Source organism: Clavelina lepadiformis, chromosome 6 (assembly GCF_947623445.1).
Source record: "Clavelina lepadiformis chromosome 6, kaClaLepa1.1, whole genome shotgun sequence".
NCBI classification, from domain to species: Eukaryota; Metazoa; Chordata; class Ascidiacea; order Aplousobranchia; family Clavelinidae; genus Clavelina; species Clavelina lepadiformis.
In genome coordinates, this window is record NC_135245.1 from 6155787 (window position 1) to 6179070 (window position 23284).

A 23284-nucleotide genomic window follows, 5' to 3' on the forward strand; every position below is an offset into this window, starting at 1 on the left:
TATATCTTAATGCCACTCAATCGAAGTTTCTTTTCAAAGTTTTGGTTAAATGTAAGGTTCTGAGAATTTGAAAGTGTCAGGGCCTCTTCAAAGCAATTCATTTAATACCACAAAATTTTGCAAATTTCAAAAAAAAGGTTTCAACTTCTGCTTACGATGGTTGAGCTTTAGAAACGAAAAAGTTTCCCAGAGTTTGTTTGATTACCCATTTCATTAAATAACAAAAAGAAACAGGTCTCACCGAGATTTGAACTCGGATCGCAGGATTCAAAGTCCTGAGTGCTAACCGTTACACCATGAGACCGACAAGACAACCTTTTATATTGTTGAATTTGACATACTCTTTTATGTTATTTAGAAGCTGCCAAAATATATAGCTTGTTATACCGTATATCCTTCGAACCGGATTCGAACCAGTGACCTATGGATTTCTTACTGATATTTCCAATACAGTCCACCGCTCTACCAACTGAGCTATCGAAGGCACATTCGCAAACCTACAGAAAGCTTTTACATCATATATTAATGCCAATCAATCGAAGTTTCTTTTCAAAGTTTTGGTTAAATGTAAGGTTCTAAGAATTTAAAAGTGTCAGAGCCTCTTCAAAGCAATTCATTTAATACCACAAAATTTTGCAAATTTCAAAAAAAAGGTTTCAACTTCTGCTTACGATGGTTGAGCTTTAGAAACGAAAAAGTTTCCCAGAGTTTGTTTGATTACCCATTTCATTAAATAACAAAAAGAAACAGGTCTCACCGAGATTTGAACTCGGATCGCAGGATTCAAAGTCCTGAGTGCTAACCGTTACACCATGAGACCGACAAGACAACCTTTTATATTGTTGAAATTGTGTTACTCCTTTATGTTATTTAGAAGCTGCCAAAATATATAGCTTGTTATACCGTATATCCTTCGAACCGGATTCGAACCAGTGACCTATGGATTTCTGACTGATATTTCCACTACAGTCCACCGCTCTACCAACTGAGCTATCGAAGGCACATTCGCAAATCTACAGAAAGCTTTTAAAGCATATTTTATTGCCACCCAATCGAAGTTTCTTTTCAAAGTATTGGTTAAATGTAAGGTTCTAAGAATTTAAATAGTGTCAGAGCCTCTTTAAAGCAATTCATTTAATACCACAAAATTTGCAAATTTGAAAAAAAAAAAGTTTCAACTTCTGCTTACGATGGTTGAGCTTTGGAAACGAAAAAGTTTCCCAGAATTGTTAGGTTACACGTTTTATTAAATAACAAAAAGAAACAGGTCTAACCGAGATTTGAACTCGGATCGCAGGATTCAAAGTCCTGAGTGCTAACCGTTACACCATGAGACCGACGACACAACCTTTTATATAGTACAATTTGAGATACTGTTTTATGTTATTTAGAAGCTGTCAAAATATATAGCTTGTTTTACCGTATATCCTTCGAACCGGATTCGAACCAGTTACCTATGGATTTCTGACTGATATACCCACTACAGTCCGCCGCTCTACCAACTGAGCTATCGAAGGCACATGCGCATAACTACAGATTGTTTTTAAGTCGTATTTTAATGCTACTCAATCGAGGTTTCTATTAAAAGTTTTGGTTAAACGTAAGGTTCTAAGAATTTCAATAGTGTCAGAGCCTCTTTAAAGCAATTCATTTAATACTATAAAATTTTGCAAATTTCAAAAAAGGTTTCAACTTCTGCTTACGATGGTTGAATTTTAGAAACGAAAAAGTTTCCCAGAGTTGTTTGGTTACACATTTCATTAAAAAACGAAATGGAACAGGTCTCACCGAGATTTGAACTCGGATCGCAGGATTCAAAGTCCTGAGTGCTAATCGTTACACCATGAGACCTACAAGACAACATTTTATATTGTTGAAATTGACATACTCTTTTATGTTATTAAGAAGCTGTCAAAATATATAGCTTGACAAAAATCATTCGAACCGGATTCGAACCAGTGACCTATAGATTTCTGACTGATATTTCCACTACAGTCCACCGCTCTACCAATTGAGCTATTGAAGGCTCATTCGAAAATCTACCGAAAGTTTTTAAACCATATTTTAATGCCACTCAATCGAAGTTTCTTTTCAAAGTTTTGGTTAAATGTAAGGTTCTAAGAATTTCAATAGTGTCAGAGCCTCTTTAAAGCAATTCATTTAATACCACAAAATTTGAAAATTTGAAAAAAAAGGTTTCAACTTCTGCTTACGATGGTTGACCTTTGGAAACGAAAAAGTTTCCCAGAGTTGTTTGGTTACACATTTTATTAAATAACAAAAAAGAAACATGTCTCACCGAGATTTGAACTCGGATCGCAGGATTCAAAGTGCTGAGTGCTAACCGTTACACCATGAGACCGACAAGACAACCTTTTATATTGTTGAAATTGACATACTCTTTTATGTTATTAAGAAGCTGTCAAAATATGTAGCTTGACAAAACATCCTTCGAACCGGATTCGAACCAGTGACCTTTGGATTTCCGACTGATATTTCTGCTACAGTCCACCGCTCTACCAACTGAGCTATCGAAGGCACATTCGCAAATCTACAGAAAGCTTTTAAACTATATCTTAATGCCACTCAATCGAAGTTTCTTTTCAAAGTTTTGGTTAAATGTAAGGTTCTGAGAATTTGAAAGTGTCAGGGCCTCTTCAAAGCAATTCATTTAATACCACAAAATTTTGCAAATTTCAAAAAAAAGGTTTCAACTTCTGCTTACGATGGTTGAGCTTTAGAAACGAAAAAGTTTCCCAGAGTTTGTTTGATTACCCATTTCATTAAATAACAAAAAGAAACAGGTCTCACCGAGATTTGAACTCGGATCGCAGGATTCAAAGTCCTGAGTGCTAACCGTTACACCATGAGACCGACAAGACAACCTTTTATATTGTTGAAATTGACATACTCTTTTATGTTATTTAGAAGCTGGCAAAATATATAGCTTGTTATATTGTATATCCTTCGAACCGGATTCGAACCAGTGACCTATGGATTTCTTACTGATATTTCCAATACAGTCCACCGCTCTACCAACTGAGCTATCGAAGGCACATTCGCAAATCTACAGAAAGCTTTTAAACCATATTTTATTGCCACCCAATCGAAGTTTCTTTTCAAAGTATTGGTTAATTGTAAGGTTCTAAGAATTTCAATAGTGTCAGAGCTTCTTTAAAGCAATTCATTTAATACCACAAAATTTGAAAATTTGAAAAAAAAGGTTTCAACTTCTGCTTACGATGGTTGACCTTTGGAAACGAAAAAGTTTCCCAGAGTTGTTTGGTTACACATTTCATTAAACAACGAAATGGAACAGGTCTCACCGAGATTTGAACTCGGATCGCAGGATTCAAAGTCCTGAGTGCTAATCGTTACACCATGAGACCGACAAGACAACATTTTATATTGTTGAAATTGACATACTCTTTTATGTTATTAAGAAGCTGTCAAAATATATAGCTTGACAAAAATCATTCGAACCGGATTCGAACCAGTGACCTATGGATTTCTGACTGATATTTCCACTACAGTCCACCGCTCTACCAATTGAGCTATTGAAGGCTCATTCGAAAATCTACCGAAAGTTTTTAAACCATATTTTAATGCCACTCAATCGAAGTTTCTTTTCAAAGTTTTGGTTAAATGTAAGGTTCTAAGAATTTCAATAGTGTCAGAGCCTCTTTAAAGCAATTCATTTAATACCACAAAATTTGAAAATTTGAAAAAAAAGGTTTCAACTTCTGCTTACGATGGTTGAGCTTTAGAAACGAAAAAGTTTCCCAGAATTGTTTGGTTACACATTTTATTAAATAACAAAAAAGAAACATGTCTCACCGAGATTTGAACTCGGATCGCAGGATTCAAAGTCCTGAGTGCTAATCGTTACACCATGAGACCGACAAGACAACATTTTATATTGTTGAAATTGACATACTCTTTTATTTTATTAAGAAGCTGTCAAAATATGTAGCTTGACAAAATATCCTTCGAACCGGATTCGAACCAGTGACCTTTGGATTTCTGACTGATATTTCCACTACAGTCCACCGCTCTACCAACTGAGCTATCGAAGGCACATTCGCAAATCTACAGAAAGCTTTTAAACGATATATTAATGCCACTTAATCGAAGTTTCTTTTCAAAGTTTTGGTTAAATGTAAAGTTCTAAGAATTTCAATAGTGTCAGAGTCTCTTCAAAGCAATTCATTTAATACCACAAAATTTTGCAAATTTCAAAAAAGGTTTCAACTTCTGTTTACGATGGTTGAGCTTTAGAAACGAAAAAGTTTCCCAGAGTTGTTTGGTTACAAATTTTATTAAATAACAAAAAGAAACAGGTCTCACCGAGATTTGAACTCGGATCGCAGGATTCAGAGTCCTGAGTGCTAACCGTTACACCATGAGACCGACGAGACAAACTTTTATATAGTACAATTTGAGATACTGTTTTATGTTATTTAGAAGCTGTCAACATACATAGCTAGTTATTCTGTATATCCTTCGAACCGGATTCGAACCAGTGACCTATGAATTTTTGACTGATATTTTCACTACAGTCCACCGCTCTACCAACTGAGCTATCGAAGGCACATTCGCATACCTACAGAAAGCTTTTACATCATATATTAATGCCACTCAATCGAAGTTTCTTTTCAAAGTATCGGTTAAATGTAAGGTTCTAAGAATTTAATATTGTCAGAGCCCCTTTAAAGCAATTTATTTAATACCACAAAATTTTGCAAATTTCAAAAAAGGTTTCAACTTCTGCTTACGATTAATCAGCTTTAAAAACGAAAAGTTTCCCAGAGTTGTTTGGTTACACATTTCATTAAAAAACGAAATGGAACAGGTCTCACCGAGATTTGAACTCGGATCGCAGGATTCAAAGTCCTGAGTGCTAATCGTTACACCATGAGACCTACAAGACAACATTTTATATTGTTGAAATTGACATACTCTTTTATGTTATTAAGAAGCTGTCAAAATATATAGCTTGACAAAAATCATTCGAACCGGATTCGAACCAGTGACCTATAGATTTCTGACTGATATTTCCACTACAGTCCACCGCTCTACCAATTGAGCTATTGAAGGCTCATTCGAAAATCTACCGAAAGTTTTTAAACCATATTTTAATGCCACTCAATCGAAGTTTCTTTTCAAAGTTTTGGTTAAATGTAAGGTTCTAAGAATTTCAATAGTGTCAGAGCCTCTTTAAAGCAATTCATTTAATACCACAAAATTTAAAAATTTGAAAAAAAAGGTTTCAACTTCTGCTTACGATGGTTGACCTTTGGAAACGAAAAAGTTTCCCAGAATTGTTTGGTTACACATTTTATTAAATAACAAAAAGAAACAGGTCTCACCGAGATTTGAACTCGGATCGCAGGATTCAAAGTCCTGAGTGCTAACCGTTACACCATGAGACCGACAAGACAACCTTTTATATTGTTGAAATTGACATACTCTTTTATGTTATTTAGAAGCTGGCAAAATATATAGCTTGTTATATTGTATATCCTTCGAACCGGATTCGAACCAGTGACCTATGGATTTCTGACTGATATTTCCAATACAGTCCACCGCTCTACCAACTGAGCTATCGAAGGCACATTCGCAAACCTACAGAAAGCTTTTACATCATATATTAATGCCAATCAATCGAAGTTTCTTTTCAAAGTTTTGGTTAAATGTAAGGTTCTAAGAATTTAAAAGTGTCAGAGCCTCTTCAAAGCAATTCATTTAATACCACAAAATTTTGCAAATTTCAAAAAAAAGGTTTCAACTTCTGCTTACGATGGTTGAGCTTTAGAAACGAAAAAGTTTCCCAGAGTTTGTTTGATTACCCATTTCATTAAATAACAAAAAGAAACAGGTCTCACCGAGATTTGAACTCGGATCGCAGGATTCAAAGTCCTGAGTGCTAACCGTTACACCATGAGACCGACAAGACAACCTTTTATATTGTTGAAATTGTGTTACTCTTTTATGTTATTTAGAAGCTGCCAAAATATATAGCTTGTTATACCGTATATCCTTCGAACCGGATTCGAACCATTGGCCTATGGATTTCTGACTGATATTTCCACTACAGTCCACCGCTCTACCAACTGAGCTATCGAAGGCACATTCGCAAATCTACAGAAAGCTTTTAAAGCATATTTTATTGCCACCCAATCGAAGTTTCTTTTCAAAGTATTGGTTAAATGTAAGGTTCTAAGAATTTCAATAGTGTCAGAGCCTCTTTAAAGCAATTCATTTAATACAACAAAGTTTGCAAATTTGAAGAAAAAAAGGTTTCAACTTCTGCTTACGATGGTTGAGTTTTAGAAACGAAAAAGTTTCCCAGAGTTGTTTGGTTACACATTTCATTAAACAACGAAATGGAACAGGTCTCACCGAGATTTGAACTCGGATCGCAGGATTCAAAGTCCTGAGTGCTAATCGTTACACCATGAGACCGACAAGACAACATTTTATATTGTTGAAATTGACATACTCTTTTATGTTATTAAGAAGCTGTCAAAATATATAGCTTGACAAAAATCATTCGAACCGGATTCGAACCAGTGACCTATGGATTTCTGACTGATATTTCCACTACAGTCCACCGCTCTACCAATTGAGCTATTGAAGGCTCATTCGAAAATCTACCGAAAGTTTTTAAACCATATTTTAATGCCACTCAATCGAAGTTTCTTTTCAAAGTTTTGGTTAAATGTAAGGTTCTAAGAATTTCAATAGTGTCAGAGCCTCTTTAAAGCAATTCATTTAATACCACAAAATTTGAAAATTTGAAAAAAAAGGTTTCAACTTCTGCTTACGATGGTTGAGCTTTAGAAACGAAAAAGTTTCCCAGAATTGTTTGGTTACACATTTTATTAAATAACAAAAAAGAAACATGTCTCACCGAGATTTGAACTCGGATCGCAGGATTCAAAGTCCTGAGTGCTAATCGTTACACCATGAGACCGACAAGACAACATTTTATATTGTTGAAATTGACATACTCTTTTATTTTATTAAGAAGCTGTCAAAATATGTAGCTTGACAAAATATCCTTCGAACCGGATTCGAACCAGTGACCTTTGGATTTCTGACTGATATTTCCACTACAGTCCACCGCTCTACCAACTGAGCTATCGAAGGCACATTCGCAAATCTACAGAAAGCTTTTAAACGATATATTAATGCCACTTAATCGAAGTTTCTTTTCAAAGTTTTGGTTAAATGTAAAGTTCTAAGAATTTCAATAGTGTCAGAGTCTCTTCAAAGCAATTCATTTAATACCACAAAATTTTGCAAATTTCAAAAAAGGTTTCAACTTCTGTTTACGATGGTTGAGCTTTAGAAACGAAAAAGTTTCCCAGAGTTGTTTGGTTACAAATTTTATTAAATAACAAAAAGAAACAGGTCTCACCGAGATTTGAACTCGGATCGCAGGATTCAGAGTCCTGAGTGCTAACCGTTACACCATGAGACCGACGAGACAAACTTTTATATAGTACAATTTGAGATACTGTTTTATGTTATTTAGAAGCTGTCAACATACATAGCTAGTTATTCTGTATATCCTTCGAACCGGATTCGAACCAGTGACCTATGGATTTTTGACTGATATTTTCACTACAGTCCACCGCTCTACCAACTGAGCTATCGAAGGCACATTCGCAAACCTACAGAAAGCTTTTACATCATATATTAATGCCACTCAATCGAAGTTTCTTTTCAAAGTATCGGTTAAATGTAAGGTTCTAAGAATTTAATATTGTCAGAGCCCCTTTAAAGCAATTTATTTAATACCACAAAATTTTGCAAATTTCAAAAAAGGTTTCAACTTCTGCTTACGATGGTTGAGTTTTAGAAACGAAAAAGTTTCCAGAGTTGTTTGGTTACACATTTCATCAAAAAAACGAAATGGAACAGGTCTCACCGAGATTTGAAATCGGATCGCAGGATTCAGAGTCCTGAGTGCTAACCGTTACACCATGAGACCGACAAGACATCATTTTATATTGTTGAAATTGAGTTACTCTTTTATGTTATTAAGAAGCTGTCAAAGTATGTAGTTTCTTTTACATCCTTCGAACCGGATTCGAACCAGTGACCTATAGATTTCTGACTGATATTTCCACTACATTCCACCGCTCTACTAACTGAGCTATCGAAGGCGCATTCGCAAATCTACAGAAACCTTTTAAACCATATATTAATGCCACTCAATCGAAGTTTCTTTTCAAAGTTTTGGTTAAATGTAAGGTTCTAAGAATTTAATATTGTCAGAGCCTCTTTAAAGCAATTTATTTAATACCACAAAATTTTGCAAATTTCAAAAACGCTTTCAACTTCTGCTTACGATGGTTGAGCTTTAGAAACGAAAAAGTTTCCCAGTGTTGTTTGGTTACACATCTCATTAAATAACAAAATGGAACAGGTCTCACCTAGATTTGAACTCGGATCGCAGGATTCAGAGTCCTGAGTGCTAACCGTTACACCATGACACCGACAAGACAACATTTTATATTGTTGAAATTGACATATTCTTTTATTTTATTTAGAAGCTGGCAAAATATATAGCTTGTTATACCATATATCCTTCGAACCGGATTCGAACCAGTGACCTATGGATTTCTGACTGATATTCCCACTACAGTCCACCGCTCTACCAACTGAGCTATCGAAGGCACATGCGAATAACTACAGATTGTTTTTAAGTGATATTTTAATGCCACTCAATCGAAGTTTCTTTTCAAAGTTTTGGTTAAATGTAAGGTTCTAAGAATTTGAAAGTGTCAGAGCCTCTTTAAAGCAATTCATTTAATACCACAAAATTTGAAAATTTGAAAAAAGGTTTCAACTTCTGCTTACGATGGTTGAGCTTTAGAAACGAAAAAGTTTCCCAGAGTTGTTTGGTTACACATTTCATTAAATAACAAAAAGGAACAGCTCTCACCGAGATTTGAACTCGGATCGCAGGATTCAGAGTCCTGAGTGCTAACCGTTACACTATGGGATTTGGGGTGGTGGATTGCTTTCTAGACTGGCCTAAGCCAAGTCTGACTGTTTGACTCCGCTAATGATTGTCTTTGACTCCGTTGCGTTTACTGTCTTATTTGCTTTTTAAATCAACACCAACTTCATAAGTTCAAATTGTTATATTGTCCGAATAAGTTGTATCGAATTAGCAATACTACACCATGATCCCACTTTCTTAATAATTCAGTAATAACTTCAATTTTACAGAACAAGGGAAATAACTCAGAGAAGAGAGAATTTCCAAGATCCGTTTTGTAAGAGCGATTTAAACCAAACAATTCTTTTTATACTGAAATATTGACCAATCAGCGCTTCCAAATTACTTCTCTATCCACGTGTATGTGTCCATGTTATTCTAAGCTTTACAGCACAAAGAATTCAAATACAGAAAACCACTTGACACTTAACTACGCCACATGTTGGTTTGAAACTACGATTTGATTAAAGATACTAGAACCAATCATTGCTACCATAAAACCACGTGTCGCATATTGTCGTTATCTGAACGTTTTCAAGTACACTCAAACTTTACGCCGTGAAAACAATGCTATTTGAAACACTTCAATCTGCGTTAAATATGTCGGTTCAGAATTTCTTGTTTGAATAAGAGATTAACACGATAAATACGTCTGTTTTAACATTTACTTAATTCCAGCCAGAGAAACACACAAAAAACCGCTTTTTATAATGCCAATTATAAAACTTGTTTAATTTGATTATATCCAAACGCCACATAAATCCCCCGACCCATAAAAGCTTCGAGGTAGGAATTGTCGGCGTTAGCAGGTTGCAAGATTTCTTGTTGTCAGCTTGCAATGTGAATGCAGAATTTGTTTTCTCTCTAGCTAGAATTTTGATGCGTCAACAAACGTACCCAGATGGAATATGCAAAAGAAAAAATACAGCAGTAAACATTCTTCACTAATGCTATGTTATATAGAAGGGTTTTTAAATATTTTGAGATGTTTTTGTTATATACTTTTACCACAAACCAAAGTAACATAAAAGAATCGTAATTGTAAGTTCACACAAAACCTAACACAACAGTTTGAATGAAAGAATTGCCATGATAACTAAATGCATTTCAATATTTTGACACAATATAATGATATCGGACAACGCGTTTGGTTTTGCCGAATTTATATAGCAAGATAATGTAAGTATAAGGGTGGGTAAGGTTAAGAGGGTTTGCATAATGCAGGAGAAGAAAATAAAAGTTCGATCAGTCTGAGTAATAAGCTTAATATCGCGATTCGCCCCAATTCGTTTTCTGCTTGCATTTGTCGTATGCAAGTTATGCGGTACCATTTGTGAATCGAAGTTATATCGGGATAGTCACAAATCAACAGATTCTGACTTATACAGGATAGCAGTTTGCAACCTGGTATATTATGACAAACAAGACAAAATAATCGTACGGCGTTTTTGTTAACGCTAGTACTTAATGTAAGTCATTTATGAAAGCAATAAAGGTGGGTCAATATAAAACGTAGCTAAAAGTGCTTAGCGTAAGAAAAGAGTTAAAGAATGCTTTGTAGGTAGACAATGGGTGAAAGTGACCGTTGATAAGTATTTGGCTTAGTTAGCCTGTGTCCATGCAAATAATAAAATAAAAAATCATCTACCACAAAACATGATATTGAAAAATAAGTATAGATAGAAGTCGACAGGGGGATAAGGAATACATTAACTTTTAGTTCAAATTTAAGTTCTCGTTTATGATGATGATGCGTGGTTTACACAGAACAAATAAGATATAACTACAGTATGAATTTATATGCGCGTTGTCCTTGGGGACATAAATTTATGAGGTAAAATCAGAGTAAGAAACGTATTTAATATTTTTGTGATTAATAATCATGACATATGTGCGCTAGCTAATATCTAATAACACCAATAACATGCTACGATTTATTCAGAAATGAGTAATGTACTTTACCGGCTAAGAATTAATCGGGTGCAGAATCAAATGTAGAAGTGTCCACAACAGATTGATAACTTCGTACTTCTTGATGATTTTTCTTCCATTTTTCTTTTGAGCGATGCTTGTCGCTGGTCTGTGTAGGTTGCTGGCTTTGGCTAGTGTTGGCTAGCGTCGTCATCATCGTAATCCATAACGCCAGTAGCATGACAGTCATTGTTCGTTAGCGAGATTTCTTTCAACTGGTTACTTCGAGAATTTTTAAAATGTCTGCCGCAATTTTCTCGCTAACAGACCGTTGAAAGCAGTTTGTCTCTCGATCCTAATCTGACTCCAATTTTCACCTTTCATCAATCGAATCTTTCAGAAGTGCAGTGTTCTCTTCTTCGTTTGCAGAAGAAAGACGGGGTTACCATTTATGGGATTTGGGGTGGTGGATTGCTTTCTAGACTGGCCTAAGCCAAGTCTGACTGTTTGACTCCGCTAATGATTGTCTTTGACTCCGTTGCGTTTACTGTCTTATTTGCTTCTTAAATCAACACCAACTTCATAAGTTCAAATTGTTATATTGTCCGAATAAGTTGTATCGAATTAGCAATACTACACCATGATCCCACTTTCTTAATAATTCAGTAATAACTTCAATTTTACAGAACAAGGGAAATAACTCAGAGAAGAGAGAATTTCCAAGATCCGTTTTGTAAGAGAGCGATTTAAACCAAACATTTCTTTTTATACTAAAATATTGACCCATCAGCGCTTCCAAATTACTTCTATATCCACGTGTACATGTGTCCATGTTATTCTAAGCTTTACAGCACAAAGAATTCAAATACAGAAAACCACTTGACACACTTACTACATCACATGTTGGTTTGAAACTACGATTTGATTAAAGATACTAGAAAACAATACCTGCTACCATAAAACCACGTGTCGCATATATTGTACGTTATCTGAACGTTTTCAAGTACACTCAAACTTTACGCCGTGAAAACAATGCTATTTGAAACACTTCAATCTGCGTTAAATATGTCGGTTCAGAATTTCTTGTTTGAATAAGAGATTAACACGATAAATACGTCTGTTTTAACATTTACTTAATTCCAGCCAGAGAAACACACAAAAACCGCTTTTAAAATGCCAATTATAAAACTTGTTTAATTTGATTATATCCAAACGCCACAACACCATGAGACCGACGAGACAAACTTTTATATAGTACAATTTGAAATACTGTTTTATGTTATTTAGAAGCTGTCAAAATATGTAACTTGTTATTCTGTATATCCTTCGAACCGGATTCGAACCAGTGACCTATGGATTTCTGCCTGATATTTCAACTACAGTCCACCGCTCTACCAACTGAGCTATCGAAGGCACATTCGCAAATCTACAGAAAGCTTTTAAATCATATATTAATGCCAATCAATCGAAGTTTCTTTTCAAAGTTTTGGTTAAATGTAAGGTTCTAAGAATTTAATATTGTCAGAGCCTCTTTAAAGCAATTTATTTAATACCACAAAATTTTGCAAATTTCAAAAAAGGTTTCAACTTCTGCTTACGATGGTTGAGTTTTAGAAACGTAAAAGTGTCCCAGAGTTGTTTGGTTACACATTTCATTAAACAACAAAATGGAACAGGTCTCACCGAGATTTGAACTCGGATCGCAGGATTCAAAGTCCTGAGTGCTAACCGTTACACCATGAGACCGACAAGACAACCTTTTATATTGTTGAAATTGACATTCTCTTTTATGTTTTAAGAAGCTGCCAAAATATATAGCTTGACAAAACATCCTTCGAACCGGATTCGAACCAGTGACCTATGGATTTCTGACTGATATTTCCACTACAGTCCACCGCTCTACCAACTGAGCTATCGAAAGCACATTCGAAAATCTACAGAAAGCTTTTAAACCATATTTTAATGCCACTCAATCGAAGTTTCTTTTCAAAGTTTTGGTTAAATGCAAGGTTCTAAGAATTTCAAAGTGTCAGAGCTTCTTTAAAGCAATTCATTTAATACCACAAATTTGCAAATTTGAAAAAAAAGGTTTCAACTTCTGCTTACGATGGTTGAGTTTTAGAAACGAAAAAGTTTCCCAGAATTGTTTGGTTACACATTTTATTAAATAACAAAAAGGAACAGGTCTCACCGAGATTTGAACTCGGATCGCAGGATTCAAAGTCCTGAGTGCTAACCGTTACACCATGAGACCGACGAGACAACTTTTTATATTGTTGAAATTGAGATACTCTTTTATGTTATTTAGAAGCTGTCAAAATATGTAGCTTGACAAAAAATCTTTCGAACCGGATTCAAACCAGTGACCTATGGATTTCCGAGTGATATTTCCACTACAGTCCACCGCTCTACCAACTGAGCTATCGAAGGCACATTCGAAAATCTACAGAAAGCTTTTAAACCATATTTTAATGCCATTCAATCGAAGTTTCTTTTCAAATTTTTGGTTAAATGTAAGGTTCTGGGAATTTAAAAGTGTCAGGGCTTCTTCAAAGCAATTCATTTAATACCAAAAAATTTTGCAAATTTCAAAAATGGTTTTAACTTCTGCTTACGATGGTTGAGTTTTAAAAAGGAAAAAGTTTCCTAGAGTTTGTTTGGATACACATTTCATTAAATAACAAAAAGAAACAGGTCTCACCGAGATTTGAACTCGGATCGCAGGATTCAAAGTCCTGAGTGCTAATCGTTACACCATGAGACCGACGAGACAACCTTTTATATAGTACAATTTGAGATACTGTTTTATGTTATTTAGAAGCTGTCAACAGATGTAGCTTGACAAAAAATCCTTCGAACCGGATTCGAACCAGTGACCTATGGATTTCTGACTGATATTTCCACTACAGTCCACCGCTCTACCAACTGAGCTATCGAAGGCACATTCGAAAATCTACAGAAAGCTTTTAAAGCATATTTTAATGCCACTCAATCGAAGTTTCTTTTCAAATTTTTGGTTAAATGTAAGGTTCTAAGAATTTAAAAGTGTCAGAGTCTCTTTAAAGCAATTCATTTAATACCACAAAATTTTGCAAATTAAAAAAAAAAGGTTTCAACTTCTGCTTACGATGGTTGAGTTTTAGAAACGAAAAAGTTTCCCAGAATTGTTTGGTTACACATTTCATTAAACAACGAAATGGAACAGGTCTGACCGAGATTTGAACTCGGATCGCAGGATTCAGAGTCCTGAGTGCTAACCGTTACACCATGAGACCGACGAGACAACATTTTATATTGTTGAAGTTGAGTTACTCTTTTATGTTATTAAGAAACTGTCAAAGTATGTAGCTTCTTTTACATCCTTCGAACCGGATTCGAACCAGTAAACTATGGATTTCTGACTGATATTTCCACTACAGTCCACCGCTCTACCAACTGAGCTATCGAACGCACATTCGCATAACTACAGATTGTTTTTAAATCATATTTTTATGCCACTCAATCGAATATTCTTTTCAAAGTATTGATTAAATGCAAGGTTCTAAGAATTTAAAAGTGTCAGAGCCTCTACAAAGCAATTCATTTAATACCACAAAATTTTGCAAATTTCAAAAAAGGTTTCAACTTCTGCTTACGATGGTTGAGTTTTAGAAACGAAAAAGTTTCCCAGAGTTGTTTGGTTACACATTTCATTAAATAACAAAAAGGAACAGGTCTCACCGAGATTTGAACTGGGATCGCAGGATTCAGAGTCCTGAGTGCTAACCGTTACACCATGAGACCGACGAGACAACCTTTTATATAGTACAATTTGAGATACTGTTTTATGTTGTTTAGAAGCTGTCAACATATGTAGCTTGACAAAAAATCCTTCCAACCGGATTAGAACCAGTGACCTATGGATTTCTGACTGATATTCCCACTACAGTACACCGCTCTACCAACTGAGCTATCGAAGGCACATTCGCATAACTACAGATTGTTTTTAAATCATATTTTAATGCTACTCAATCGAAGTTTTTTTTCAAAGTATTGGTTAAATGTAAGGTTTTAAGAATTTAAAAGTGTCAGGGCTTCTTCAAAGCAATTCATTTAATACCACAAAATTTTGCAAATTTCAAAAAAGGTTTCAACTTCTGCTTACGATGGTTGAGTTTTAGAAACGAAAAAGTTTCCCAGAGTTGTTTGGTTACACATTTCATTAAATAACAAAGAGGAACAGGTCTCACCGAGATTTGAACTCGGATAGCAGGATTCAGAGTCCTGAGTGCTAACCGTTACACCATGAGAACGACGAGACAACATTTTATATAGTACAATTTGAGATACTATTTTATGTTACTTACTAGCTGTCAACATATTTAGCTTGTTATTCTGTATATCCTTCGAACCGGATTCGAACCAGTGACCTATGCATTTCTTACTGATATTTCCACTATAGTCCACCGCTCTACCAACTGAGCTATCGAAGGCACATTCGAAAATCTACAGAAAGCTTTTAAACCATATTTTAATGCCATTCAATCGAAGTTTCTTTTCAAATTTTTGGTTAAATGTAAGGTTCTGGGAATTTAAAAGTGTCAGGGCTTCTTCAAAGCAATTCATTTAATACCAAAAAATTTTGCAAATTTCAAAAATGGTTTTAACTTCTGCTTACGATGGTTGAGTTTTAAAAACGAAAAAGTTTCCTAGAGTTTGTTTGGATACACATTTCATTAAATAACAAAAAGAAACAGGTCTCACCGAGATTTGAACTCGGATCGCAGGATTGAAAGTCCTGAGTGCTAATCGTTACACCATGAGACCGACAAGACAACCTTTTATATAGTACAATTTGAGATACTGTTTTATGTTATTTAGAAGCTGTCAACATATGTAGCTTGACAAAAAATCCTTCGAACCGGATTCGAACCAGTGACCTATGGATTTCTGACTGATATTTCCACTACAGTCCACCGCTCTACCAACTGAGCTATCGAAGGCACATTCGCAAATCTACAGAAAGCTTTTAAACCATATTTTAATGCCACTCAATCGAAGTTTCTTTTCAAAGTATTGGTTAAATGTAAGGTTATAAGAATTTAAAAGTGTCAGAGTCTCTTTAATGCAATTCATTTAATACCACAAAATTTTGCAAATTTCAAAAAAGGTTTCAACTTCTGCTTACGATGGTTGAGTTTTAGAAACGAAAAAGTTTCCCAGAGTTGTTTGGTTACACATTTCATTAAATAACAAAGAGGAACAGGTCTCACCGAGATTTGAACTCGGATAGCAGGATTCAGAGTCCTGAGTGCTAACCGTTACACCATGAGAACGACGAGACAACATTTTATATAGTACAATTTGAGATACTATTTTATGTTACTTACTAGCTGTCAACATATTTAGCTTGTTATTCTGTATATCCTTCGAACCGGATTCGAACCAGTGACCTATGGATTTCTTACTGATATTTCCACTACAGTCCACCGCTCTACCAACTGAGCTATCGAAGGCACATTCGAAAATCTACAGAAAGCTTTTAAACCATATTTTAATGCCATTCAATCGAAGTTTCTTTTCAAATTTTTGGTTAAATGTAAGGTTCTGGGAATTTAAAAGTGTCAGGGCTTCTTCAAAGCAATTCATTTAATACCACAAATTTTGAAAATTTCAAAAAAGGTTTCAACTTCTGCTTACGATGGTTGAGTTTTAGAAACGAAAAAGTTTCCAGAGTTGTTTGGTTACACATTTCATCAAAAAAACGAAATGAAACAGGTCTCACCGAGATTTGAAATCGGATCGCAGGATTCAGAGTCCTGAGTGCTAATCGTTACACCATGAGACCGACGAGACAACCTTTTATATAGTACAATTTGAGATACTGTTTTATGTTATTAAGAAGCTGTCAACATATGTAGCTTGACAAAAAATCCTTCGAACCGGATTCGAACCAGTGACCTATGGATTTCTGACTGATATTTCCACTACAGTCCACCGCTCTACCAACTGAGCTATCGAAGGCACATTCGCAAATCTACAGAAAGCTTTTAAACCATTTTTTAATGCCACTCAATCGAAGTTTCTTTTCAAAGTATTGGTTAAATGTAAGGTTCTGAGAATTTAAAAGTGTCAGAGTCTCTTTAATGCAATTCATTTAATACCACAAAATTTTGAAAATTTGCAAATTTGAAAAAAGGTTTCAACTTCTGCTTACGATGGTTGAATTTTAGAAACGAAAAAGTTTCCCAGAGTTGTTTGGATACACCTTTCATTAAATAACAAAAAGGAACAGGTCTCACCGAGATTTGAACTCGGATCGCAGGATTCAGAGTCCTGAGTGCTAACCGTTACACCATGAGACCGACGAGACAAACTTTTATATAGTACAATTTGAAATACTGTTTTATGTTATTTAGAAGCTGTCAAAATATGTAACTTGTTATTCTGTATATCCTTCGAACCGGATTCGAACCAGTGACCTATGGATTTCTGCCTGATATTTCAACTACAGTCCACCGCTCTACCAACTGAGCTATCGAAGGCACATTCGCAAAACTACAGAAAGCTTTTACATCATATATTAATGTCAATCAATCGAAGTTTCTTTTCAAAGTTTTGGTTAAATGTAAGGTTCTAAGAATTTAATATTGTCAGAGCCTCTTTAAAGCAATTTATTTAATACCACAAAATTTTGCAAATTTCAAAAAAGGTTTCAACTTCTGCTTACGATGGTTGAGTTTTAGAAACGAAAAAGTGTCCCAGAGTTGTTTGGTTACACATTTCATTAAACAACAAAATGGAACAGGTCTCACCGAGATTTGAACTCGGATCGCAGGATTCAAAGTCCTGAGTGCTAACCGTTACACCATGAGACCGACAAGACAACCTTTTATATTGTTGAAATTGACATTCTCTTTTATGTTTTTAAGAAGCTGTCAAAATATATAGCTTGACAAAACATCCTTCGAACCGGATCCGAACCAGTGACCTATGGATTTCTGACTGATATTTCCACTACAGTCCACCGCTCTACCAACTGAGCTATCGAAGGCACATTCGCAAATCTACAGAAAGCTTTTAAACAATATTTTAATGCCACTCAATCGAAGTTTCTTTTCAAAGTTTTGGTTAAATGTAAGGTTCTAAGAATTTCAAAGTGTCAGAGCTTCTTTAAAGCAATTCATTTAATACCACAAATTTGCAAATTTGAAAAAAAAGGTTTCAACTTCTGCTTACGATGGTTGAGTTTTAAAAACGAAAAAGTTTCCCAGAGTTGTTTGGTTACACATTTCATTAAACAACGAAATGGAACAGGTCTGACCGAGATTTGAACTCGGATCGCAGGATTCAGAGTCCTGAGTGCTAACCGTTACACCATGAGAACGACGAGACAACATTTTATATAGTACAATTTGAGATACTATTTTATGTTACTTACAAGCTGTCAACATATGTAGCTTGTTATTCTGTATATCCTTCGAACCGGATTCGAACCAGTGACTTATGGATTTCTTACTGATATTTCCACTATAGTCCACCGCTCTACCAACTGAGCTATCGAAGGCACATTCGAAAATCTACAGAAAGCTTTTAAACCATATTTTAATGCCATTCAATCGAAGTTTCTTTTCAAATTTTTGGTTAAATGTAAGGTTTTGGGAATTTAAAAGTGTCAGGGCTTCTTCAAAGCAATTCATTTAATACCAAAAAATTTTGCAAATTTCAAAAATGGTTTTAACTTCTGCTTACGATGGTTGAGTTTTAAAAACGAAAAAGTTTCCCAGAGTTTGTTTGGATACACATTTCATTAAATAACAAAAAGGAACAGGTCTCACCGAGATTTGAACTCGGATCGCAGGATTCAAAGTCCTGAGTGCTAATCGTTACACCATGAGACCGACGAGACAACCTTTTATATAGTACAATTTGAGATACTGTTTTATGTTATTTAGAAGCTGTCAACATATGTAGCTTGACAAAACATCCTTCGAACCGGATTCGAACCAGTGACCTATAGATTTCTGACTGATATTTCCACTACAGTCCACCGCTCTACCAACTGAGCTATCGAAGGCACATTCGCAAACCTACAGAAAGCTTTTAAACCATATTTTAATGCCACTCAATCGAAGTTTTTTTTCAAAGTATTGGTTATTTAACCTAAGGTAAGGTAAGGTAAGGTAACGTAAGGTTCTGAGAATTTAAAAGTGTCAGAGTCTCTTTAATGCAATTCATTTAATACCACAAAATTTGCAAATTAAAAAAAAAAGGTTTCAACTTTTGCTTACGATGGTTGAGCTTTAGAAACGAAAAAGTTTCCCAGAATTGTTTGGTTAAACATTTTATTAAATAACAAAGAGGAACAGGTCTCACCGAGATTTGAACTCGGATTGCAGGATTCAAAGTCCTGAGTGCGAACCGTTACACCATGAGACCGACGAGACAATCTTCTATATTGTTGAAATTCACATACTCTTTTATGTTATTTAGAAGCTGTCAAAATATATAGCTTGTTATATTGTATATCCTTCGAACCGGATTCGAACCAGTGACCTATGGATTTCTGACTGATATTCCCACTACAGTCCACCGCTCTACCGACTGAGCTATCGAAGGCACATGCGAATAACTACAGATTGTTTTTAACTGCTATTTTAATGCCACTCAATCGAAGTTTCTTTTCAAAGTATTGGTTAAATATAAGGTTCTAAGAATTTAATATTGTCAGAACCTCTTTAAAGCAATTTATTTAATACCACAAAATTTTGCAAATTTCAAAAAAGGTTTCAACTTCTGCTTACGATGGTTGAGTTTTAGAAACGAAAAAGTTTCCCAGAGTTGTTTGGTTACACATTTCATTAAAAAACAAAATGGAACATGTCACACTGAGATTTGAACTCGGATCGCAGGATTCAGAGTCATGAGTGCTAACCGTTACACCATGAGACCGACAAAACAACATTTTATATTGTTGAAAATCATATACTCTTTTATGTTATTAAGAAGCTGTCAAAATATGTAGCTTGACAAAAAATCCTTGAAACCGGATTAGAACCAGTGACCTATGGATTTCTTACTGATATTTCCAATACAGTCCACCGCTCTACCGACTGAGCTATCGAAGGCACATTCGCAAATCTACAGAAAGCTTTTAAACCATATTTTAATGCCACTCAATCGAAGTTTCTTTTCAAAATTTGGTTAAATGTAAGGTTCTAAGAATTTAATATTGTCAGAACATCTTTAAAGCAATTTATTTAATACCACAAAATTTTGCAAATTTCAAAAAAGGTTTCAACTTCTGCTTACGATGGTTGAGTTTTAGAAACGAAAAAGTTTCCCAGAGTTGTTTGGTTACACATTTCATTAAATAACAAAAAGGAACAGGTCTCACCGAGATTTGAACTCGGATCGCAGGATTCAGAGTCCTGAGTGCTAACCGTTACACCATGAGACCGACGAGACAAACTTTTATATAGTACAATTTGAAATACTGTTTTATGTTATTTAGAAGCTGTCAAAATATGTAACTTGTTATTCTGTATATCCTTCGAACCGGATTCGAACCAGTGACCTATGGATTTCTGCCTGATATTTCAACTACAGTCCACCGCTCTACCAACTGAGCTATCGAAGGCACATTCGCAAAACTACAGAAAGCTTTTACATCATATATTAATGCCAATCAATCGAAGTTTCTTTTCAAAGTTTTGGTTAAATGTAAGGTTCTAAGAATTTAATATTGTCAGAGCCTCTTTAAAGCAATTTATTTAATACCACAAAATTTTGCAAATTTCAAAAAATTTTTCAACTTCTGCTTACGATGGTTGAGTTTTAGAAACGAAAAAGTTTCCCAGAGTTGTTTGGTTACACATTTCATTAAACAACAAAATGGAACAGGTCTCACCGAGATTTGAACTCGGATCGCAGGATTCAAAGTCCTGAGTGCTAACCGTTACACCATGAGACCGACAAGACAACCTTTTATATTGTTGAAATTGACATTCTCTTTTATGTTATTAAGAAGCTGTCAAAATATGTAGCTTGACAAAACATCCTTCGAACCGGATTCGAACCAGTGACCTATGGATTTCTGACTGATCTTTCCACTACAGTCCACCGCTCTACCAACTGAGCTATCGAAGGCACATTCGAAAATCTACAGAAAGCTTTTAAACCATATTTTAATGCCAGTCAATCGAAGTTTCTTTTCAAAGTTTTGGTTAAATGTAAGGTTCTAAGAATTTCAAAGTGTCAGAGCTTCTTCAAAGCAATTCATTTAATACCACAAATTTGCAATTTTGAAAAAAAAAGGTTTCAACTTCTGCTTACGATGGTTGAGTTTTAGAAACGAAAAAGTTTCCCAGAATTGTTTGGTTACACATTTTATTAAATAACAAAAAGAAACAGGTCTCACCGAGATTTGAACTCGGATCGCAGGATTCAAAGTCCTGAGTGCTAACCGTTACACCATGAGACCGACGAGACAATCTTCTATATTGTTGAAATTGACATACTCTTTTATGTTATTTAGAAGCTGTCAAAATATATAGCTTGTTATATTGTATATCCTTCGAACCGGATTCGAACCAGTGACCTATGGATTTCTGACTGATATTCCCACTACAGTCCACCGCTCTACCGACTGAGCTATCGAAGGCACATGCGAATAACTACAGATTGTTTTTAACTGCTATTTTAATGCCACTCAATCGAAGTTTCTTTTCAAAGTATTGGTTAAATGTAAGGTTCTAAGAATTTAATATTGTCAGAACCTCTTTAAAGCAATTTATTTAATACCACAAAATTTTGCAAATTTCAAAAAAGGTTTCAACTTCTGCTTACGATGGTTGAGTTTTAGAAACGAAAAAGTTTCCCAGAGTTGTTTGGTTACACATTTCATTAAAAAACAAAATGGAACATGTCACACTGAGATTTGAACTCGGATCGCAGGATTCAGAGTCATGAGTGCTAACCGTTACACCATGAGACCGACAAAACAACATCTTATATTGTTGAAATTCACATACTCTTTTATGTTATTAAGAAGCTGTCAAAATATGTAGCTTGACAAAAAATCCTTGAAACCGGATTAGAACCAGTGACCTATGGATTTCTGACTGATATTTCCAATACAGTCCACCGCTCTACCGACTGAGCTATCGAAGGCACATTCGCAAATCTACAGAAAGCTTTTAAACCATATTTTAATGCCACTCAATCGATATTTCTTTTCAAAATTTGGTTAAATGTAAGGTTCTGAGAATTTAATATTGTCAGAACCTCTTTAAAGCAATTTATTTAATACCACAAAATTTTGCAAATTTAAAAAAGGTTTCAACTTCTGCTTACGATGGTTGAGTTTTAGAAACGAAAAAGTTTCCCAGAGTTGTTTGGTTACACATTTCATTAAATAACAAAAAGGAACAGGTCTCACCGAGATTTGAACTCGGATCGCAGGATTCAGAGTCCTGAGTGCTAACCGTTACACCATGAGACCGACGAGACAAACTTTTATATAGTACAATTTGAAATACTGTTTTATGTTATTTAGAAGCTGTCAAAATATGTAACTTGTTATTCTGTATATCCTTCGAACCGGATTCGAACCAGTGACCTATGGATTTCTGCCTGATATTTCAACTACAGTCCACCGCTCTACCAACTGAGCTATCGAAGGCACATTCGCAAAACTACAGAAAGCTTTTACATCATATATTAATGCCAATCAATCGAAGTTTCTTTTCAAAGTTTTGGTTAAATGTAAGGTTCTAAGAATTTAATATTGTCAGAGCCTCTTTAAAGCAATTTATTTAATACCACAAAATTTTGCAAATTTCAAAAAATTTTTCAACTTCTGCTTACGATGGTTGAGTTTTAGAAACGAAAAAGTTTCCCAGAGTTGTTTGGTTACACATTTCATTAAACAACAAAATGGAACAGGTCTCACCGAGATTTGAACTCGGATCGCAGGATTCAAAGTCCTGAGTGCTAACCGTTACACCATGAGACCGACAAGACAACCTTTTATATTGTTGAAATTGACATTCTCTTTTATGTTATTAAGAAGCTGTCAAAATATGTAGCTTGACAAAACATCCTTCGAACCGGATTCGAACCAGTGACCTATGGATTTCTGACTGATCTTTCCACTACAGTCCACCGCTCTACCAACTGAGCTATCGAAGGCACATTCGAAAATCTACAGAAAGCTTTTAAACCATATTTTAATGCCAGTCAATCGAAGTTTCTTTTCAAAGTTTTGGTTAAATGTAAGGTTCTAAGAATTTCAAAGTGTCAGAGCTTCTTCAAAGCAATTCATTTAATACCACAAATTTGCAATTTTGAAAAAAAAAGGTTTCAACTTCTGCTTAC

The 23284-nt window shown here is 35.0% G+C and overlaps 57 non-coding genes across 57 annotated transcripts; all 57 read right to left on the bottom strand.

Annotated features, from left to right (window-relative positions):
- Positions 1–232: 232 nt before the first annotated feature.
- Trnaq-uug (transfer RNA glutamine (anticodon UUG)) lies at positions 233–304 on the bottom strand. Its single transcript has one exon. It is a non-coding gene; the product is annotated as a tRNA-Gln (tRNA).
- An 89-nt stretch (positions 305–393) lies between these two features.
- On the bottom strand, positions 394–484 carry Trnay-gua (transfer RNA tyrosine (anticodon GUA)). The gene is given in 2 exon segments: positions 394–429; positions 448–484. It is a non-coding gene; the product is annotated as a tRNA-Tyr (tRNA).
- Positions 485–748: 264 nt separating this feature from the next.
- On the bottom strand, positions 749–820 carry Trnaq-uug (transfer RNA glutamine (anticodon UUG)). Its single transcript has one exon. It is a non-coding gene; the product is annotated as a tRNA-Gln (tRNA).
- Positions 821–909: 89 nt separating this feature from the next.
- Trnay-gua (transfer RNA tyrosine (anticodon GUA)) lies at positions 910–1000 on the bottom strand. Its single transcript is given in 2 exon segments — positions 910–945; positions 964–1000. It is a non-coding gene; the product is annotated as a tRNA-Tyr (tRNA).
- Positions 1001–1265: 265 nt separating this feature from the next.
- Trnaq-uug (transfer RNA glutamine (anticodon UUG)) lies at positions 1266–1337 on the bottom strand. Its single transcript has one exon. It is a non-coding gene; the product is annotated as a tRNA-Gln (tRNA).
- Positions 1338–1779: 442 nt separating this feature from the next.
- Positions 1780–1851, bottom strand: Trnaq-uug (transfer RNA glutamine (anticodon UUG)). Its single transcript has one exon. It is a non-coding gene; the product is annotated as a tRNA-Gln (tRNA).
- A 596-nt stretch (positions 1852–2447) lies between these two features.
- Positions 2448–2538, bottom strand: Trnay-gua (transfer RNA tyrosine (anticodon GUA)). Its single transcript is given in 2 exon segments — positions 2448–2483; positions 2502–2538. It is a non-coding gene; the product is annotated as a tRNA-Tyr (tRNA).
- Positions 2539–2802: 264 nt separating this feature from the next.
- Trnaq-uug (transfer RNA glutamine (anticodon UUG)) lies at positions 2803–2874 on the bottom strand. The gene has a single exon. It is a non-coding gene; the product is annotated as a tRNA-Gln (tRNA).
- Positions 2875–2963: 89 nt separating this feature from the next.
- On the bottom strand, positions 2964–3054 carry Trnay-gua (transfer RNA tyrosine (anticodon GUA)). Its single transcript is given in 2 exon segments — positions 2964–2999; positions 3018–3054. It is a non-coding gene; the product is annotated as a tRNA-Tyr (tRNA).
- A 263-nt stretch (positions 3055–3317) lies between these two features.
- Trnaq-uug (transfer RNA glutamine (anticodon UUG)) lies at positions 3318–3389 on the bottom strand. Its single transcript has one exon. It is a non-coding gene; the product is annotated as a tRNA-Gln (tRNA).
- A 596-nt stretch (positions 3390–3985) lies between these two features.
- Positions 3986–4076, bottom strand: Trnay-gua (transfer RNA tyrosine (anticodon GUA)). Its single transcript is given in 2 exon segments — positions 3986–4021; positions 4040–4076. It is a non-coding gene; the product is annotated as a tRNA-Tyr (tRNA).
- A 262-nt stretch (positions 4077–4338) lies between these two features.
- On the bottom strand, positions 4339–4410 carry Trnaq-cug (transfer RNA glutamine (anticodon CUG)). The gene has a single exon. It is a non-coding gene; the product is annotated as a tRNA-Gln (tRNA).
- Positions 4411–4499: 89 nt separating this feature from the next.
- On the bottom strand, positions 4500–4590 carry Trnay-gua (transfer RNA tyrosine (anticodon GUA)). The gene is given in 2 exon segments: positions 4500–4535; positions 4554–4590. It is a non-coding gene; the product is annotated as a tRNA-Tyr (tRNA).
- A 260-nt stretch (positions 4591–4850) lies between these two features.
- On the bottom strand, positions 4851–4922 carry Trnaq-uug (transfer RNA glutamine (anticodon UUG)). Its single transcript has one exon. It is a non-coding gene; the product is annotated as a tRNA-Gln (tRNA).
- Positions 4923–5360: 438 nt separating this feature from the next.
- Positions 5361–5432, bottom strand: Trnaq-uug (transfer RNA glutamine (anticodon UUG)). The gene has a single exon. It is a non-coding gene; the product is annotated as a tRNA-Gln (tRNA).
- Positions 5433–5521: 89 nt separating this feature from the next.
- Trnay-gua (transfer RNA tyrosine (anticodon GUA)) lies at positions 5522–5612 on the bottom strand. Its single transcript is given in 2 exon segments — positions 5522–5557; positions 5576–5612. It is a non-coding gene; the product is annotated as a tRNA-Tyr (tRNA).
- A 264-nt stretch (positions 5613–5876) lies between these two features.
- On the bottom strand, positions 5877–5948 carry Trnaq-uug (transfer RNA glutamine (anticodon UUG)). Its single transcript has one exon. It is a non-coding gene; the product is annotated as a tRNA-Gln (tRNA).
- An 89-nt stretch (positions 5949–6037) lies between these two features.
- On the bottom strand, positions 6038–6128 carry Trnay-gua (transfer RNA tyrosine (anticodon GUA)). The gene is given in 2 exon segments: positions 6038–6073; positions 6092–6128. It is a non-coding gene; the product is annotated as a tRNA-Tyr (tRNA).
- Positions 6129–6393: 265 nt separating this feature from the next.
- On the bottom strand, positions 6394–6465 carry Trnaq-uug (transfer RNA glutamine (anticodon UUG)). The gene has a single exon. It is a non-coding gene; the product is annotated as a tRNA-Gln (tRNA).
- Positions 6466–7061: 596 nt separating this feature from the next.
- Positions 7062–7152, bottom strand: Trnay-gua (transfer RNA tyrosine (anticodon GUA)). Its single transcript is given in 2 exon segments — positions 7062–7097; positions 7116–7152. It is a non-coding gene; the product is annotated as a tRNA-Tyr (tRNA).
- Positions 7153–7414: 262 nt separating this feature from the next.
- On the bottom strand, positions 7415–7486 carry Trnaq-cug (transfer RNA glutamine (anticodon CUG)). The gene has a single exon. It is a non-coding gene; the product is annotated as a tRNA-Gln (tRNA).
- An 89-nt stretch (positions 7487–7575) lies between these two features.
- Positions 7576–7666, bottom strand: Trnay-gua (transfer RNA tyrosine (anticodon GUA)). The gene is given in 2 exon segments: positions 7576–7611; positions 7630–7666. It is a non-coding gene; the product is annotated as a tRNA-Tyr (tRNA).
- Positions 7667–7927: 261 nt separating this feature from the next.
- Positions 7928–7999, bottom strand: Trnaq-cug (transfer RNA glutamine (anticodon CUG)). The gene has a single exon. It is a non-coding gene; the product is annotated as a tRNA-Gln (tRNA).
- Positions 8000–8596: 597 nt separating this feature from the next.
- Positions 8597–8687, bottom strand: Trnay-gua (transfer RNA tyrosine (anticodon GUA)). Its single transcript is given in 2 exon segments — positions 8597–8632; positions 8651–8687. It is a non-coding gene; the product is annotated as a tRNA-Tyr (tRNA).
- Positions 8688–12249: 3562 nt separating this feature from the next.
- Trnay-gua (transfer RNA tyrosine (anticodon GUA)) lies at positions 12250–12340 on the bottom strand. Its single transcript is given in 2 exon segments — positions 12250–12285; positions 12304–12340. It is a non-coding gene; the product is annotated as a tRNA-Tyr (tRNA).
- A 261-nt stretch (positions 12341–12601) lies between these two features.
- On the bottom strand, positions 12602–12673 carry Trnaq-uug (transfer RNA glutamine (anticodon UUG)). Its single transcript has one exon. It is a non-coding gene; the product is annotated as a tRNA-Gln (tRNA).
- An 84-nt stretch (positions 12674–12757) lies between these two features.
- Trnay-gua (transfer RNA tyrosine (anticodon GUA)) lies at positions 12758–12848 on the bottom strand. The gene is given in 2 exon segments: positions 12758–12793; positions 12812–12848. It is a non-coding gene; the product is annotated as a tRNA-Tyr (tRNA).
- A 261-nt stretch (positions 12849–13109) lies between these two features.
- Positions 13110–13181, bottom strand: Trnaq-uug (transfer RNA glutamine (anticodon UUG)). Its single transcript has one exon. It is a non-coding gene; the product is annotated as a tRNA-Gln (tRNA).
- An 85-nt stretch (positions 13182–13266) lies between these two features.
- On the bottom strand, positions 13267–13357 carry Trnay-gua (transfer RNA tyrosine (anticodon GUA)). Its single transcript is given in 2 exon segments — positions 13267–13302; positions 13321–13357. It is a non-coding gene; the product is annotated as a tRNA-Tyr (tRNA).
- Positions 13358–13619: 262 nt separating this feature from the next.
- Positions 13620–13691, bottom strand: Trnaq-uug (transfer RNA glutamine (anticodon UUG)). The gene has a single exon. It is a non-coding gene; the product is annotated as a tRNA-Gln (tRNA).
- Positions 13692–13776: 85 nt separating this feature from the next.
- Positions 13777–13867, bottom strand: Trnay-gua (transfer RNA tyrosine (anticodon GUA)). Its single transcript is given in 2 exon segments — positions 13777–13812; positions 13831–13867. It is a non-coding gene; the product is annotated as a tRNA-Tyr (tRNA).
- Positions 13868–14130: 263 nt separating this feature from the next.
- On the bottom strand, positions 14131–14202 carry Trnaq-cug (transfer RNA glutamine (anticodon CUG)). The gene has a single exon. It is a non-coding gene; the product is annotated as a tRNA-Gln (tRNA).
- A 436-nt stretch (positions 14203–14638) lies between these two features.
- On the bottom strand, positions 14639–14710 carry Trnaq-cug (transfer RNA glutamine (anticodon CUG)). Its single transcript has one exon. It is a non-coding gene; the product is annotated as a tRNA-Gln (tRNA).
- A 598-nt stretch (positions 14711–15308) lies between these two features.
- On the bottom strand, positions 15309–15399 carry Trnay-aua (transfer RNA tyrosine (anticodon AUA)). The gene is given in 2 exon segments: positions 15309–15344; positions 15363–15399. It is a non-coding gene; the product is annotated as a tRNA-Tyr (tRNA).
- A 262-nt stretch (positions 15400–15661) lies between these two features.
- On the bottom strand, positions 15662–15733 carry Trnae-uuc (transfer RNA glutamic acid (anticodon UUC)). The gene has a single exon. It is a non-coding gene; the product is annotated as a tRNA-Glu (tRNA).
- An 85-nt stretch (positions 15734–15818) lies between these two features.
- Positions 15819–15909, bottom strand: Trnay-gua (transfer RNA tyrosine (anticodon GUA)). Its single transcript is given in 2 exon segments — positions 15819–15854; positions 15873–15909. It is a non-coding gene; the product is annotated as a tRNA-Tyr (tRNA).
- Positions 15910–16331: 422 nt separating this feature from the next.
- On the bottom strand, positions 16332–16422 carry Trnay-gua (transfer RNA tyrosine (anticodon GUA)). The gene is given in 2 exon segments: positions 16332–16367; positions 16386–16422. It is a non-coding gene; the product is annotated as a tRNA-Tyr (tRNA).
- Positions 16423–16839: 417 nt separating this feature from the next.
- On the bottom strand, positions 16840–16930 carry Trnay-gua (transfer RNA tyrosine (anticodon GUA)). The gene is given in 2 exon segments: positions 16840–16875; positions 16894–16930. It is a non-coding gene; the product is annotated as a tRNA-Tyr (tRNA).
- A 269-nt stretch (positions 16931–17199) lies between these two features.
- On the bottom strand, positions 17200–17271 carry Trnaq-cug (transfer RNA glutamine (anticodon CUG)). The gene has a single exon. It is a non-coding gene; the product is annotated as a tRNA-Gln (tRNA).
- An 89-nt stretch (positions 17272–17360) lies between these two features.
- Trnay-gua (transfer RNA tyrosine (anticodon GUA)) lies at positions 17361–17451 on the bottom strand. Its single transcript is given in 2 exon segments — positions 17361–17396; positions 17415–17451. It is a non-coding gene; the product is annotated as a tRNA-Tyr (tRNA).
- A 261-nt stretch (positions 17452–17712) lies between these two features.
- On the bottom strand, positions 17713–17784 carry Trnaq-uug (transfer RNA glutamine (anticodon UUG)). The gene has a single exon. It is a non-coding gene; the product is annotated as a tRNA-Gln (tRNA).
- An 85-nt stretch (positions 17785–17869) lies between these two features.
- Trnay-gua (transfer RNA tyrosine (anticodon GUA)) lies at positions 17870–17960 on the bottom strand. Its single transcript is given in 2 exon segments — positions 17870–17905; positions 17924–17960. It is a non-coding gene; the product is annotated as a tRNA-Tyr (tRNA).
- A 422-nt stretch (positions 17961–18382) lies between these two features.
- On the bottom strand, positions 18383–18473 carry Trnay-aua (transfer RNA tyrosine (anticodon AUA)). Its single transcript is given in 2 exon segments — positions 18383–18418; positions 18437–18473. It is a non-coding gene; the product is annotated as a tRNA-Tyr (tRNA).
- A 262-nt stretch (positions 18474–18735) lies between these two features.
- Trnaq-uug (transfer RNA glutamine (anticodon UUG)) lies at positions 18736–18807 on the bottom strand. Its single transcript has one exon. It is a non-coding gene; the product is annotated as a tRNA-Gln (tRNA).
- An 85-nt stretch (positions 18808–18892) lies between these two features.
- On the bottom strand, positions 18893–18983 carry Trnay-gua (transfer RNA tyrosine (anticodon GUA)). Its single transcript is given in 2 exon segments — positions 18893–18928; positions 18947–18983. It is a non-coding gene; the product is annotated as a tRNA-Tyr (tRNA).
- A 290-nt stretch (positions 18984–19273) lies between these two features.
- Trnaq-uug (transfer RNA glutamine (anticodon UUG)) lies at positions 19274–19345 on the bottom strand. Its single transcript has one exon. It is a non-coding gene; the product is annotated as a tRNA-Gln (tRNA).
- Positions 19346–19434: 89 nt separating this feature from the next.
- Positions 19435–19525, bottom strand: Trnay-gua (transfer RNA tyrosine (anticodon GUA)). The gene is given in 2 exon segments: positions 19435–19470; positions 19489–19525. It is a non-coding gene; the product is annotated as a tRNA-Tyr (tRNA).
- A 769-nt stretch (positions 19526–20294) lies between these two features.
- Trnaq-cug (transfer RNA glutamine (anticodon CUG)) lies at positions 20295–20366 on the bottom strand. The gene has a single exon. It is a non-coding gene; the product is annotated as a tRNA-Gln (tRNA).
- Positions 20367–20455: 89 nt separating this feature from the next.
- Positions 20456–20546, bottom strand: Trnay-gua (transfer RNA tyrosine (anticodon GUA)). The gene is given in 2 exon segments: positions 20456–20491; positions 20510–20546. It is a non-coding gene; the product is annotated as a tRNA-Tyr (tRNA).
- Positions 20547–20807: 261 nt separating this feature from the next.
- On the bottom strand, positions 20808–20879 carry Trnaq-uug (transfer RNA glutamine (anticodon UUG)). Its single transcript has one exon. It is a non-coding gene; the product is annotated as a tRNA-Gln (tRNA).
- An 85-nt stretch (positions 20880–20964) lies between these two features.
- Trnay-gua (transfer RNA tyrosine (anticodon GUA)) lies at positions 20965–21055 on the bottom strand. Its single transcript is given in 2 exon segments — positions 20965–21000; positions 21019–21055. It is a non-coding gene; the product is annotated as a tRNA-Tyr (tRNA).
- A 262-nt stretch (positions 21056–21317) lies between these two features.
- Positions 21318–21389, bottom strand: Trnaq-uug (transfer RNA glutamine (anticodon UUG)). The gene has a single exon. It is a non-coding gene; the product is annotated as a tRNA-Gln (tRNA).
- Positions 21390–21478: 89 nt separating this feature from the next.
- Positions 21479–21569, bottom strand: Trnay-gua (transfer RNA tyrosine (anticodon GUA)). Its single transcript is given in 2 exon segments — positions 21479–21514; positions 21533–21569. It is a non-coding gene; the product is annotated as a tRNA-Tyr (tRNA).
- Positions 21570–22337: 768 nt separating this feature from the next.
- On the bottom strand, positions 22338–22409 carry Trnaq-cug (transfer RNA glutamine (anticodon CUG)). Its single transcript has one exon. It is a non-coding gene; the product is annotated as a tRNA-Gln (tRNA).
- Positions 22410–22498: 89 nt separating this feature from the next.
- On the bottom strand, positions 22499–22589 carry Trnay-gua (transfer RNA tyrosine (anticodon GUA)). Its single transcript is given in 2 exon segments — positions 22499–22534; positions 22553–22589. It is a non-coding gene; the product is annotated as a tRNA-Tyr (tRNA).
- A 261-nt stretch (positions 22590–22850) lies between these two features.
- Trnaq-uug (transfer RNA glutamine (anticodon UUG)) lies at positions 22851–22922 on the bottom strand. Its single transcript has one exon. It is a non-coding gene; the product is annotated as a tRNA-Gln (tRNA).
- Positions 22923–23007: 85 nt separating this feature from the next.
- Trnay-gua (transfer RNA tyrosine (anticodon GUA)) lies at positions 23008–23098 on the bottom strand. Its single transcript is given in 2 exon segments — positions 23008–23043; positions 23062–23098. It is a non-coding gene; the product is annotated as a tRNA-Tyr (tRNA).
- Between the last annotated feature and the right edge of the window lie 186 nt (positions 23099–23284).